This window comes from Cryptomeria japonica, unplaced genomic scaffold (assembly GCF_030272615.1).
Source record: "Cryptomeria japonica unplaced genomic scaffold, Sugi_1.0 HiC_scaffold_253, whole genome shotgun sequence".
In the NCBI taxonomy this organism is placed as follows: domain Eukaryota; kingdom Viridiplantae; phylum Streptophyta; class Pinopsida; order Cupressales; family Cupressaceae; genus Cryptomeria; species Cryptomeria japonica.
This window is the reverse complement of record NW_026729075.1, coordinates 175,001-187,994: the sequence shown is the minus strand read 5'-3', so window position 1 is coordinate 187,994 and position 12,994 is coordinate 175,001. Positions and strand designations below refer to the sequence as shown.

Below are 12,994 nucleotides of genomic sequence, written 5' to 3'. Positions count from 1 at the left end.
CCGGGTGGGTCGGCATCCCATGGGTGTCGAGTTGGGTGCCTGATGGGTGCTTCTTGTCAAGTTTTAGTCGTCGGGACTCATTTCGAGCCTTAGAGGTCGTTTCTTGTCCGGTTGCCCTGTCTTCGACCTGGGAACCCAATTTTGGTCCTCGGGTCCCATTTTTTTTTGTCTCGCATCCCACTTTTGGCCTGTGGCCTTTTCGGGGTCGATTCTCGTTTTGGGCATCAGAGCATGTTTCTTCTCCTAAAACCCAATATTTGTTTATTAAGTCTCGGAACACATTTTTGTTCTCGTGGACCCATCATGGGTCTTGGAACGCATTTGTGGTCCTTGGGTCCCATTTTGCATCCCGAAACTTGTGTTTTGGTGCTTGATCCCTATTTTGGGTGCCCACCTTGCACCAAGTGCGCACCCGGGGCAAACCGAGCGCCTTGGTGCACCGGGGCAAGATCGAGCGTGCACCCGAGGCGCCCCGAACATGCACCAAGGTGCACTCGGCCCACATGTGAGCGCAGGTCGTTGCGCCCGAGGTGGTGTGTGGGCACCGCGTTGCAGACGGGACACTGCACGCACACGACGCCCCCTCCAGGTGCACGCACGTAGGCCGGGCCGGGTGCACACCCGACGCCCTAGCAAGGTGCGCGCACCCGGGCAGGGCTCACACTTGGCGAACGGGGCGCACTTCGCGAGGGAGGGTGTGCACCTCGACGGGGGTGGGTGGCCGGGGTGGATTCGCACGTGGGTCGCGGTTTGCTAAGTACACACTGCGACAAGCTCATAACGGGTGCGATCATACCAGCATTAGTGCACCGGATCCCATCAGAACTCCGCAGTTAAGCGCGCTTGGGCCGGAGTAGTACTGGGATGGGTGACCTCCCGGGAAGTCCCGGTGTTGCACCCTTTTTTAGTTTTTCGCCGGGCGTCGCAATGCTATTTGAATAAACCTTTTGCCCGTTTGCGTTCTCGTCGGGGCCGGGTCGGGCCGGGGTGCGCTGCCCGCACTACCGCGCGCGCGGGGGCGACACCGAGCGCGCACCCGAGGCACCCCGAGCACACAGGCCACGGTGCAACCCGGGCGTTGTGCGCGCACCCCGGTGCGCCCGAGGTGCTGCGCGCGCACCCAGGTGAAATCGGTGTGCACCTCGGCCAGTGCGCGCTCGGTCGAGTCGCGCACGTTGGCCAAGGTGCACGGTGATGTTTCTTACTCTAAGGTTCCGCACCAGACGCCCGGGACAGGTGAGCGAAGCTGGGCGGGGCCGGGTGCGCGGCCGGGGCAGGTGCACGCAGCTGGAGAGAGCTTTGGAGCACACTTCGGAGCGCACCAATGATGCGCTCCATTCAAAAGTTTCCTGAAAAGGCAAAAAAAGTTGAGATTATAGAATTTCCCACTTGAGAGATTGTAAAAAAAAAAAATTTAAAATGAAGGAAACGCGGGTGCCAAGGTGTGCGCAGCCCAGCCAAGGTGTGCGCACCAAGGCGCCCACCCTGGCGAAGGTGCACGCAAGGTGCGCACCCGAGGCAAACCGGACAATTAACCCAACTTTCGACTTCGCGCGCACCTTGGAGCGCACTTCGGAGCGCTCCTTGGTGCGCACCAATCTTGGGCACCTCGGAGTGCACCATGGCGCCCACCAAGGTGCGCACCCGGGGCAAACCGAGCTCCGACTTCGTGCGCACCTTGGAGCGCACGAAAGGTGCGCACCATGGCGCCCACCAAGGTGCGCAGCCCAGCCAAGGCGTGCGCATCAAGGTGCGCACCCTGGCGAAGGTGCGCACCCGGGGCAAACCGAGCTCCGACTTCGTGCGCACCTTGGAGCGCACAAAAGGTGCGCAACCCAGCCAAGGTGTGCGCACCCCGGTCAAACCGAGCTCCGAATCGTGCGCACCAGAGGTGCACGCCATCGTGCGCACCTTGGAGCACACTTCGGAGCCCTCCTTGGTGCGCGCCGATGTTGCGCACCTCGGAGCGCACCCGGGGAAAACAATGCAATTAACCCGACTTTCGACTTCGTGGGCACCTCGGAGCGCTCTCGGGTTCGCACCTCGGAGCACACCGAGGTGCGCACCTTTGATGCGCTGCCTTCACCAATTTCCAGAAAAGGCAAGAAAACATTGAGAAGGTGTGCGCACCGAGGTGCCCACCCTGGCGAAGGTGCACGCGAGGTGCGCACCCGGGGCAAACCGGGCTCCGACTTCGTGCACGCCGCACCTTGGAGCACACTTCGGAGCGCTCCTTGGTGCGCACCAGGGCGCGCAACCCAGCCGAGGTGCCCACCCCGGCGAAGGTGCACGCGAGGTGCGCACCCGGGGCAAACCGGGCTCCGACTTCGTGCACGCCATGGTGCCCACCGCGGCGAAGGTGCACGCGAGGTGCGCACCCGGGGCAAACCGGGCTCCGACTTCGTGCACGCCGCACCTTGGAGCACACTTCGGAGCGCTCCTTGGTGCGCACCAGGGCGCGCAACCCAGCCGAGGTGCCCACCCCGGCGAAGGTGCACGCGAGGTGCGCACCCGGGGCAAACCGGGCTCCGACTTCGTGCACGCCGCACCTTGGAGCACACTTCGGAGCGCTCCTTGGTGCGCACCATGGTGCCCACCAGGGCGCGCAACCCCGCCGAAGGTGCACGCGAGGTGCGCACCCGGGGCAAACCGGGCTCCGACTTCGTGCACGCCATGGTGCGCACCGCGGCGAAGGTGCGCACCCGGGGCAAACCGGGCTCCGACTTCGTGCACGCCGCACCTTGGAGCACACTTCGGAGCGCTCCTTGGTGCGCACCAGGGCGCGCAACCCAGCCGAGGTGCCCACCCCGGCGAAGGTGCACGCGAGGTGCGTACCCGGGGCAAACCGGGCTCCGACTTCGTGCACGCCGCACCTTGGAGCACACTTCGGAGCGCTCCTTGGTGCGCACCATGGTGCCCACCAGGCCGCGCAACCCAGCCAAGGTGTGCGCACCAAGGTGCACGCGAGGTGCGCACCCGGGGCAAACCGGGGTCCGACTTCGTGCACGCCGCACCTTGGAGCACACATCGGGGCGCTCCCGGGTTCGCACCGGCGTTGCGCACCGTGGTGGGCACCTCGGAGCACACCAAGGTGGGCAGCGAGGTGCGCACCTTTGATGCGATGCCTTCACTAATTTCCATAAAAGGCAAAAAAAAAACGAGATTTTAAAATTTCCGTTTTGAAAGATAGTGAGAAAAAGGGAATGCTGGTGCCATCTTGAGCCCGCCCTGGTGCGCAGCCCAGCCAAGGTGTGCGCACCAAGGTGCCCACCCTGGCGAAGGTGCGCGCCCGGGCAATTAACCCAACTTCCAACTTCGCGCGCGCCAGGGTGGGAGCGCACCCAACAACCGGGCCTGGGAAGAGCCAATGCGAGAAACCCCACCAAACGCTCTGACAAAAAAAGAGGGGGCGCTCCAGTAACCCCGCTTCGGAGCGCACCCTGGGCAAACCCAGCCAAGGTGCCCACCCCGGCCAAGGTGCAGGCGAGGTGCGCACCCGGGGCAAACCGGGCTCCGACAACGTGCACGCCGCACCTTGGAGCACACTTCGTAGCGCTCCCGGGTGCGCACCTCAGAGCACACCAAGGTGGGCAGCGAGGTGCGCACCTTTGATGCGCTGCCTTCACTAATTTCCAGAAAAGGCAAAAAAAAAAGGAGATTTTAAAATTTCCGTTTTGAAAGATAGTGAAAAAAACGGAACGCGCGTGCCATCTTGAGCCCGCCCTGGTGCGCAGCCCAGGTAAGGTGCCCACCCTGGCAAAGGTGCGCACCCGGGCAATTAACCCTACTTCCGACTTCGTGCGCGCCAGGGTGGCAACCGGGCCTCGGAAGAGCCAATGCGAGAAACCCCACCAAACGCTCCGACAAAAAAAGAGGCGGCGCTCCAATAACCCCGCTTCGGAGCGCAGCCGGGGCAAACCCAGCCAAGGTGCCCACCCCGACGAAGGTGCACGCGAGGTGCGCACCCGGGGCAAACCGGGCTCCGACAACGTGCACGCAGCACCTTGGAGCACACTTCGAAGCACTCCCGGGTGCCCACCGGCGTTGCGCACCGTGGTGGGCAGCGAGGTGCGCACCTTTGATGCGCTGCCTTCACTAATTTCCAGAAAAAGGCAAAAAAAAATGAGATTTTAAAATTTCCGTTTTGAAAGATAGTGAAAAAAAAGGAACGCGGGTGCCATCTTGAGCCCGCCCTGGTGCGCAGCCCAGGCAAGGCATGCGCACCAAGGTGCCCACCCGAGGTGCACACCCGGGGCAAACCGGGCTCCGACTTCGTGCAGGCCGCACCTTGGAGCACACTTCGGAGCGCTCCTTGGTGCGCACCATGGTGCCCACCAGGGCGCGCAACCCAGCCAAGGTCTGCACACCAAGGTGCCCACCCCGGCGAAGGTGCACGCGAGGTGCGCACCCGGGGCAAACCGGGCTCCGACTTCGTGCACGCCATGGTGCCCACCGCGGCGAAGGTGCACGCGAGGTGCGCACCCGGGGCAAACCGGGCTCCGACTTCGTGCACGCCGCACCTTGGAGCACACTTCGGAGCGCTCCTTGGTGCGCACCATGGTGCCCACCAGGGCGCGCAACCCAGCCAAGGTGTGCGCACCAAGGTGCACGCGAGGTGCGCACCCGGGGCAAACCGGGGTCCGACTTCGTGCACGCCGCACCTTGGAGCACACATCGGAGCGCTCCCAGGTTCGCACCAGCGTTGCGCACCTTTGATGCGCTGCCTTCACTAATTTCAAGAAAAGGCAAAAAAAAACGAGATTTTAAAATTTCCGTTCTGAAAGATAGTGAAAAAAACGGAACGCGGGTGCCATCTTGAGCCCTTCCTGGTGCGCAGCCCAGGCAAGTTGTGCGCACCAAGGTGCCCACCCTGGCGGAGGTGCGCGCCCGGGGCAATCCGGGCTCCGACTTCGTGCACTGCATGGTGCCCACCAAGGCGCGCAACCCAGCCAAGGTGCCCACCGCAGCGAAGGTGCACGCGAGGTGCGCACCCGAGGTGCACACCCGGGGCAAACCGGGCTCCGACTTCGTGCACGCCGCACCTTGGAGCACACTTCAGAGCGCTCCTTGGTGCGCACCAGGGCGCGCAACCCAGCCGAGGTGCCCACCCCGGCGAAGGTGCACGCGAGGTGCGCACCCGGGGCAAACCGGGCTCCGACTTCGTGCACGCCATGGTGCCCACCGCGGCGAAGGTGCGCACCCGGGGCAAACCGGGCTCCGACTTCGTGCACGCCGCACCTTGGAGCACACTTCGGAGCGCTCCTTGGTGCGCACCATGGTGCCCACCAGGCCGCGCAACCCAGCCAAGGTGTGCGCACCAAGGTGCACGCGAGGTGCGCACCCGGGGCAAACCGGGGTCCGACTTCGTGCACGCCGCACCTTGGAGCACACATCGGGGCGCTCCCGGGTTCGCACCGGCGTTGCGCACCGTGGTGGGCACCTCGGAGCACACCAAGGTGGGCAGCGAGGTGCGCACCTTTGATGCGATGCCTTCACTAATTTCCATAAAAGGCAAAAAAAAAACGAGATTTTAAAATTTCCGTTTTGAAAGATAGTGAGAAAAAGGGAATGCTGGTGCCATCTTGAGCCCGCCCTGGTGCGCAGCCCAGCCAAGGTTTGCGCACCAAGGTGCCCACCCTGGCGAAGGTGCGCGCCCGGGCAATTAACCCAACTTCCAACTTCGCGCGCGCCAGGGTGGGAGCGCACCCAACAACCGGGCCTGGGAAGAGCCAATGCGAGAAACCCCACCAAACTCTCTGACAAAAAAAGAGGGGGCGCTCCAGTAACCCCGCTTCGGAGCGCACCCTGGGCAAACCCAGCCAAGGTGCCCACCCCGGCCAAGGTGCAGGCGAGGTGCGCACCCGGGGCAAACCGGGCTCCGACAACGTGCACGCCGCACCTTGGAGCACACTTCGTAGCGCTCCCGGGTGCGCACCTCAGAGCACACCAAGGTGGGCAGCGAGGTGCGCACCTTTGATGCGCTGCCTTCACTAATTTCCAGAAAAGGCAAAAAAAAAAGGAGATTTTAAAATTTCCGTTTTGAAAGATAGTGAAAAAAACGGAACGCGCGTGCCATCTTGAGCCCGCCCTGGTGCGCAGCCCAGGTAAGGTGCCACCCTGGCAAAGGTGCGCACCCGGGCAATTAACCCTACTTCCGACTTCGTGCGCGCCAGGGTGGCAACCGGGCCTCGGAAGAGCCAATGCGAGAAACCCCACCAAACGCTCCGACAAAAAAAGAGGCGGCGCTCCAATAACCCCGCTTCGGAGCGCAGCCGGGGCAAACCAAGCCAAGGTGCCCACCCCGACGAAGGTGCACGCGAGGTGCGCACCCGGGGCAAACCGGGCTCCGACAACGTGCACGCAGCACCTTGGAGCACACTTCGAAGCACTCCCGGGTGCCCACCGGCGTTGCGCACCGTGGTGGGCAGCGAGGTGCGCACCTTTGATGCGCTGCCTTCACTAATTTCCAGAAAAAGGCAAAAAAAAATGAGATTTTAAAATTTCCGTTTTGAAAGATAGTGAAAAAAAAGGAACGCGGGTGCCATCTTGAGCCCGCCCTGGTGCGCAGCCCAGGCAAGGCATGCGCACCAAGGTGCCCACCCGAGGTGCACACCCGGGGCAAACCGGGCTCCGACTTCGTGCAGGCCGCACCTTGGAGCACACTTCGGAGCGCTCCTTGGTGCGCACCATGGTGCCCACCAGGGCGCACCCGAGGCAAACCGGGCTCCGACTTCGTGCACGCCGCACCTTGGAGCACACATCGGAGCGCTCCCAGGTTCGCACCAGCGTTGCGCACCTTTGATGCGCTGCCTTCACTAATTTCCAGAAAAGGCAAAAAAAAACGATATTTTAAAATTTCCGTTCTGAAAGATAGTGAAAAAAACGGAACGCGGGTGCCATCTTGAGCCCTTCCTGATGCGCAGCCCAGGCAAGTTGTGCGCACCAAGGTGCCCACCCTGGCGGAGGTGCGCGCCCGGGGCAAACCGGGCTCCGACTTCGTGCACTGCATGGTGCCCACCAAGGCGCGCAACCCAGCCAAGGTGCCCACCGCAGCGAAGGTGCACGCGAGGTGCGCACCCGAGGTGCACACCCGGGGCAAACCGGGCTCCGACTTCGTGCACGCCGCACCTTGGAGCACACTTCAGAGCGCTCCTTGGTACGCACCAGGGCGCGCAACCCAGCCAAGGTGCTCACCCCGGCGAAGGTGCACGCGAGGTGCGCACCCGGGGCAAACCGGGCTCGGACTTCGTGCACGCCGCACCTTGGAGCACACATCGGAGCGCTCCCGGGTTCGCACCAGCATTGCGCACCTTTGATGCGCTGCCTTCACTAATTTCCAGAAAAGGCAAAAAAAAGAAAAAAATGAGATTTTAAAATTTCCGTTTTGAAAGATAGTGAAAAAAACGGAACGCGGGTGCCATCTTGAGCCCGCCCTGGTGTGCAGCCCAGGCAAGTTGTGCGCACCAAGGCACCCACCCTGGCCAAGGTGGGTCACGGGGTGGGTCCTAGGGTGGGTAACGGGGTGGGTACTAAGGTGCGTGCCAAGGTGGGTCATAGGGTGGGTGCCAAGGTGGGCACCAGGGTGGGTGTGCACCAACCCTAGCCAGGGTAGGTCACGGGGTGGTTGTCGGGGTGGGCGTCAAGGAGCCAAGGTGGGTGGCAAGTAGCCAAGTTGCGTGCCAAGGTGGGTGTCGGGGTGGGTGCCAAGGATCCAAGGTGGGTGCCAAGGAACCAAGGTGGGTGTCTGGGTGGGTGCCGAGGTGGGAGCCAGGGTGGGTCCCAAGGTGAGTGCAAAGGTGGGTGCCAGGGTCAAGGTGAGTGCCAATGTGGGTTCCAAGGTGCCAGGGTCAGGGTGAGTGCCAATGTGGGTTCAAAGGTGCTAAGTTGGGTGCGAGGTTGGGTGCGAGGGTGGGTGGGTGCCAAGGTGTGCTAGGTGGAAGCCCGGGTGGGTCGGCATCCCATGGGTGTCGAGTTGGGTGCCTGATGGGTGCTTCTTGTCAAGTTTTAGTCGTCGGGACTCATTTCGAGCCTTAGAGGTCGTTTCTTGTCCGGTTGCCCTGTCTTCGACCTGGGAACCCAATTTTGGTCCTCGGGTCCCATTTTTTTTTGTCTCGCATCCCACTTTTGGCCTGTGGCCTTTTCGGGGTCGATTCTCGTTTTGGGCATCAGAGCATGTTTCTTCTCCTAAAACCCAATATTTGTTTATTAAGTCTCGGAACACATTTTTGTTCTCGTGGACCCATCATGGGTCTTGGAACGCATTTGTGGTCCTTGGGTCCCATTTTGCATCCCGAAACTTGTGTTTTGGTGCTTGATCCCTATTTTGGGTGCCCACCTTGCACCAAGTGCGCACCCGGGGCAAACCGAGCGCCTTGGTGCACCGGGGCAAGATCGAGCGTGCACCCGAGGCGCCCCGAACATGCACCAAGGTGCACTCGGCCCACATGTGAGCGCAGGTCGTTGCGCCCGAGGTGGTGTGTGGGCACCGCGTTGCAGACGGGACACTGCACGCACACGACGCCCCCTACAGGTGCACGCACGTAGGCCGGGCCGGGTGCACACCCGACGCCCTAGCAAGGTGCGCGCACCCGGGCAGGGCTCACACTTGGCGAACGGGGCGCACTTCGCGAGGGAGGGTGTGCACCTCGACGGGGGTGGGTGGCCGGGGTGGATTCGCACGTGGGTCGCGGTTTGCTAAGTACACACTGCGACAAGCTCATAACGGGTGCGATCATACCAGCGTTAGTGCACCGGATCCCATCAGAACTCCGCAGTTAAGCGCGCTTGGGCCGGAGTAGTACTGGGATGGGTGACCTCCCGGGAAGTCCCGGTGTTGCACCCATTTTTAGTTTTTCGCCGGGCATCGCAATGCTATTTGAATAAACCTTTTGCCCGTTTGCGTTCTCGTCGGGGCCGGGCCGGGCCGGGGTGCGCTGCCCGCACTACCGCGCGCGCGGGGGCGACACCGAGCGCGCACCCGAGGCGCCCCGAGCACACAGGCCACGGTGCAACCCGGGCGTTGTGCGCGCACCCCGGTGCGCCCGAGGTGCTGCGCGCGCACCCAGGTGAAATCGGTGTGCACCTCGGCCAGTGCGCGCTCGGTCGAGTCGCGCACGTTGGCCAAGGTGCACGGTGATGTTTCTTACTCTAAGGTTCCGCACCAGACGCCCGGGACAGGTGAGCGAAGCTGGGCGGGGCCGGGTGCGCGGCCGGGGCAGGTGCACGCAGCTGGAGAGAGCTTTGGAGCACACTTCGGAGCGCACCAATGATGCGCTCCATTCAAAAGTTTCCTGAAAAGGCAAAAAAAGTTGAGATTATAGAATTTCCCACTTGAGAGATTGTAAAAAAAAAAAATTTAAAATGAAGGAAACGCGGGTGCCAAGGTGTGCGCAGCCCAGCCAAGGTGTGCGCACCAAGGCGCCCACCCTGGCGAAGGTGCACGCAAGGTGCGCACCCGAGGCAAACCGGACAATTAACCCAACTTTCGACTTCGCGCGCACCTTGGAGCGCACTTCGGAGCGCTCCTTGGTGCGCACCAATCTTGGGCACCTCGGAGTGCACCATGGCGCCCACCAAGGTGCGCACCCGGGGCAAACCGAGCTCCGACTTCGTGCGCACCTTGGAGCGCACGAAAGGTGCGCACCATGGCGCCCACCAAGGTGCGCAGCCCAGCCAAGGCGTGCGCATCAAGGTGCGCACCCTGGCGAAGGTGCGCACCCGGGGCAAACCGAGCTCCGACTTCGTGCGCACCTTGGAGCGCACAAAAGGTGCGCAACCCAGCCAAGGTGTGCGCACCCCGGTCAAACCGAGCTCCGAATCGTGCGCACCAGAGGTGCACGCCATCGTGCGCACCTTGGAGCACACTTCGGAGCCCTCCTTGGTGCGCGCCGATGTTGCGCACCTCGGAGCGCACCCGGGGAAAACAATGCAATTAACCCGACTTTCGACTTCGTGGGCACCTCGGAGCGCTCTCGGGTTCGCACCTCGGAGCACACCGAGGTGCGCACCTTTGATGCGCTGCCTTCACCAATTTCCAGAAAAGGCAAGAAAACATTGAGAAGGTGTGCGCACCGAGGTGCCCACCCTGGCGAAGGTGCACGCGAGGTGCGCACCCGGGGCAAACCGGGCTCCGACTTCGTGCACGCCGCACCTTGGAGCACACTTCGGAGCGCTCCTTGGTGCGCACCAGGGCGCGCAACCCAGCCGAGGTGCCCACCCCGGCGAAGGTGCACGCGAGGTGCGCACCCGGGGCAAACCGGGCTCCGACTTCGTGCACGCCATGGTGCCCACCGCGGCGAAGGTGCACGCGAGGTGCGCACCCGGGGCAAACCGGGCTCCGACTTCGTGCACGCCGCACCTTGGAGCACACTTCGGAGCGCTCCTTGGTGCGCACCATGGTGCCCACCAGGGCGCGCAACCCCGCCGAAGGTGCACGCGAGGTGCGCACCCGGGGCAAACCGGGCTCCGACTTCGTGCACGCCGCACCTTGGAGCACACTTCGGAGCGCTCCTTGGTGCGCACCATGGTGCCCACCAGGGCGCGCAACCCCGCCGAAGGTGCACGCGAGGTGCGCACCCGGGGCAAACCGGGCTCCGACTTCGTGCACGCCGCACCTTGGAGCACACTTCGGAGCGCTCCTTGGTGCGCACCAGGGCGCGCAACCCAGCCGAGGTGCCCACCCCGGCGAAGGTGCGTACCCGGGGCAAACCGGGCTCCGACTTCGTGCACGCCGCACCTTGGAGCACACTTCGGAGCGCTCCTTGGTGCGCACCATGGTGCCCACCAGGCCGCGCAACCCAGCCAAGGTGTGCGCACCAAGGTGCACGCGAGGTGCGCACCCGGGGCAAACCGGGGTCCGACTTCGTGCACGCCGCACCTTGGAGCACACATCGGGGCGCTCCCGGGTTCGCACCGGCGTTGCGCACCGTGGTGGGCACCTCGGAGCACACCAAGGTGGGCAGCGAGGTGCGCACCTTTGATGCGATGCCTTCACTAATTTCCATAAAAGGCAAAAAAAAAACGAGATTTTAAAATTTCCGTTTTGAAAGATAGTGAGAAAAAGGGAATGCTGGTGCCATCTTGAGCCCGCCCTGGTGCGCAGCCCAGCCAAGGTGTGCGCACCAAGGTGCCCACCCTGGCGAAGGTGCGCGCCCGGGCAATTAACCCAACTTCCAACTTCGCGCGCGCCAGGGTGGGAGCGCACCCAACAACCGGGCCTGGGAAGAGCCAATGCGAGAAACCCCACCAAACGCTCTGACAAAAAAAGAGGGGGCGCTCCAGTAACCCCGCTTCGGAGCGCACCCTGGGCAAACCCAGCCAAGGTGCCCACCCCGGCCAAGGTGCAGGCGAGGTGCGCACCCGGGGCAAACCGGGCTCCGACAACGTGCACGCCGCACCTTGGAGCACACTTCGTAGCGCTCCCGGGTGCGCACCTCAGAGCACACCAAGGTGGGCAGCGAGGTGCGCACCTTTGATGCGCTGCCTTCACTAATTTCCAGAAAAGGCAAAAAAAAAAGGAGATTTTAAAATTTCCGTTTTGAAAGATAGTGAAAAAAACGGAACGCGCGTGCCATCTTGAGCCCGCCCTGGTGCGCAGCCCAGGTAAGGTGCCCACCCTGGCAAAGGTGCGCACCCGGGCAATTAACCCTACTTCCGACTTCGTGCGCGCCAGGGTGGCAACCGGGCCTCGGAAGAGCCAATGCGAGAAACCCCACCAAACGCTCCGACAAAAAAAGAGGCGGCGCTCCAATAACCCCGCTTCGGAGCGCAGCCGGGGCAAACCCAGCCAAGGTGCCCACCCCGACGAAGGTGCACGCGAGGTGCGCACCCGGGGCAAACCGGGCTCCGACAACGTGCACGCAGCACCTTGGAGCACACTTCGAAGCACTCCCGGGTGCCCACCGGCGTTGCGCACCGTGGTGGGCAGCGAGGTGCGCACCTTTGATGCGCTGCCTTCACTAATTTCCAGAAAAAGGCAAAAAAAAATGAGATTTTAAAATTTCCGTTTTGAAAGATAGTGAAAAAAAAGGAACGCGGGTGCCATCTTGAGCCCGCCCTGGTGCGCAGCCCAGGCAAGGCATGCGCACCAAGGTGCCCACCCGAGGTGCACACCCGGGGCAAACCGGGCTCCGACTTCGTGCAGGCCGCACCTTGGAGCACACTTCGGAGCGCTCCTTGGTGCGCACCATGGTGCCCACCAGGGCGCGCAACCCAGCCAAGGTCTGCACACCAAGGTGCCCACCCCGGCGAAGGTGCACGCGAGGTGCGCACCCGGGGCAAACCGGGCTCCGACTTCGTGCACGCCATGGTGCCCACCGCGGCGAAGGTGCACGCGAGGTGCGCACCCGGGGCAAACCGGGCTCCGACTTCGTGCACGCCGCACCTTGGAGCACACTTCGGAGCGCTCCTTGGTGCGCACCATGGTGCCCACCAGGGCGCGCAACCCAGCCAAGGTGTGCGCACCAAGGTGCACGCGAGGTGCGCACCCGGGGCAAACCGGGGTCCGACTTCGTGCACGCCGCACCTTGGAGCACACATCGGAGCGCTCCCAGGTTCGCACCAGCGTTGCGCACCTTTGATGCGCTGCCTTCACTAATTTCCAGAAAAGGCAAAAAAAAACGAGATTTTAAAATTTCCGTTCTGAAAGATAGTGAAAAAAACGGAACGCGGGTGCCATCTTGAGCCCTTCCTGGTGCGCAGCCCAGGCAAGTTGTGCGCACCAAGGTGCCCACCAAGGCGCGCAACCCAGCCAAGGTGCCCACCGCAGCGAAGGTGCACGCGAGGTGCGCACCCGAGGTGCACACCCGGGGCAAACCGGGCTCCGACTTCGTGCACGCCGCACCTTGGAGCACACTTCAGAGCGCTCCTTGGTGCGCACCAGGGCGCGCAACCCAACCAAGGTCTGCACACCAAGGTGCTCACCCCGGCGAAGGTGCACGCGAGGTGCGCACCCGGGGCAAACCGGGCTCGGACTTCGTGCACGCCGCACCTTGGA

General features: G+C 63.0%; 2 non-coding genes across 2 annotated transcripts; both read left to right on the top strand.

The window, feature by feature from the left end:
* Positions 1-782: 782 nt before the first annotated feature.
* Positions 783-901, top strand: LOC131869602 (5S ribosomal RNA). The gene has a single exon (XR_009367984.1). It is a non-coding gene; the product is annotated as a 5S ribosomal RNA (ribosomal RNA).
* Positions 902-8,723: 7,822 nt separating this feature from the next.
* Positions 8,724-8,842, top strand: LOC131869579 (5S ribosomal RNA). The gene has a single exon (XR_009367961.1). It is a non-coding gene; the product is annotated as a 5S ribosomal RNA (ribosomal RNA).
* Positions 8,843-12,994: the final 4,152 nt, after the last annotated feature.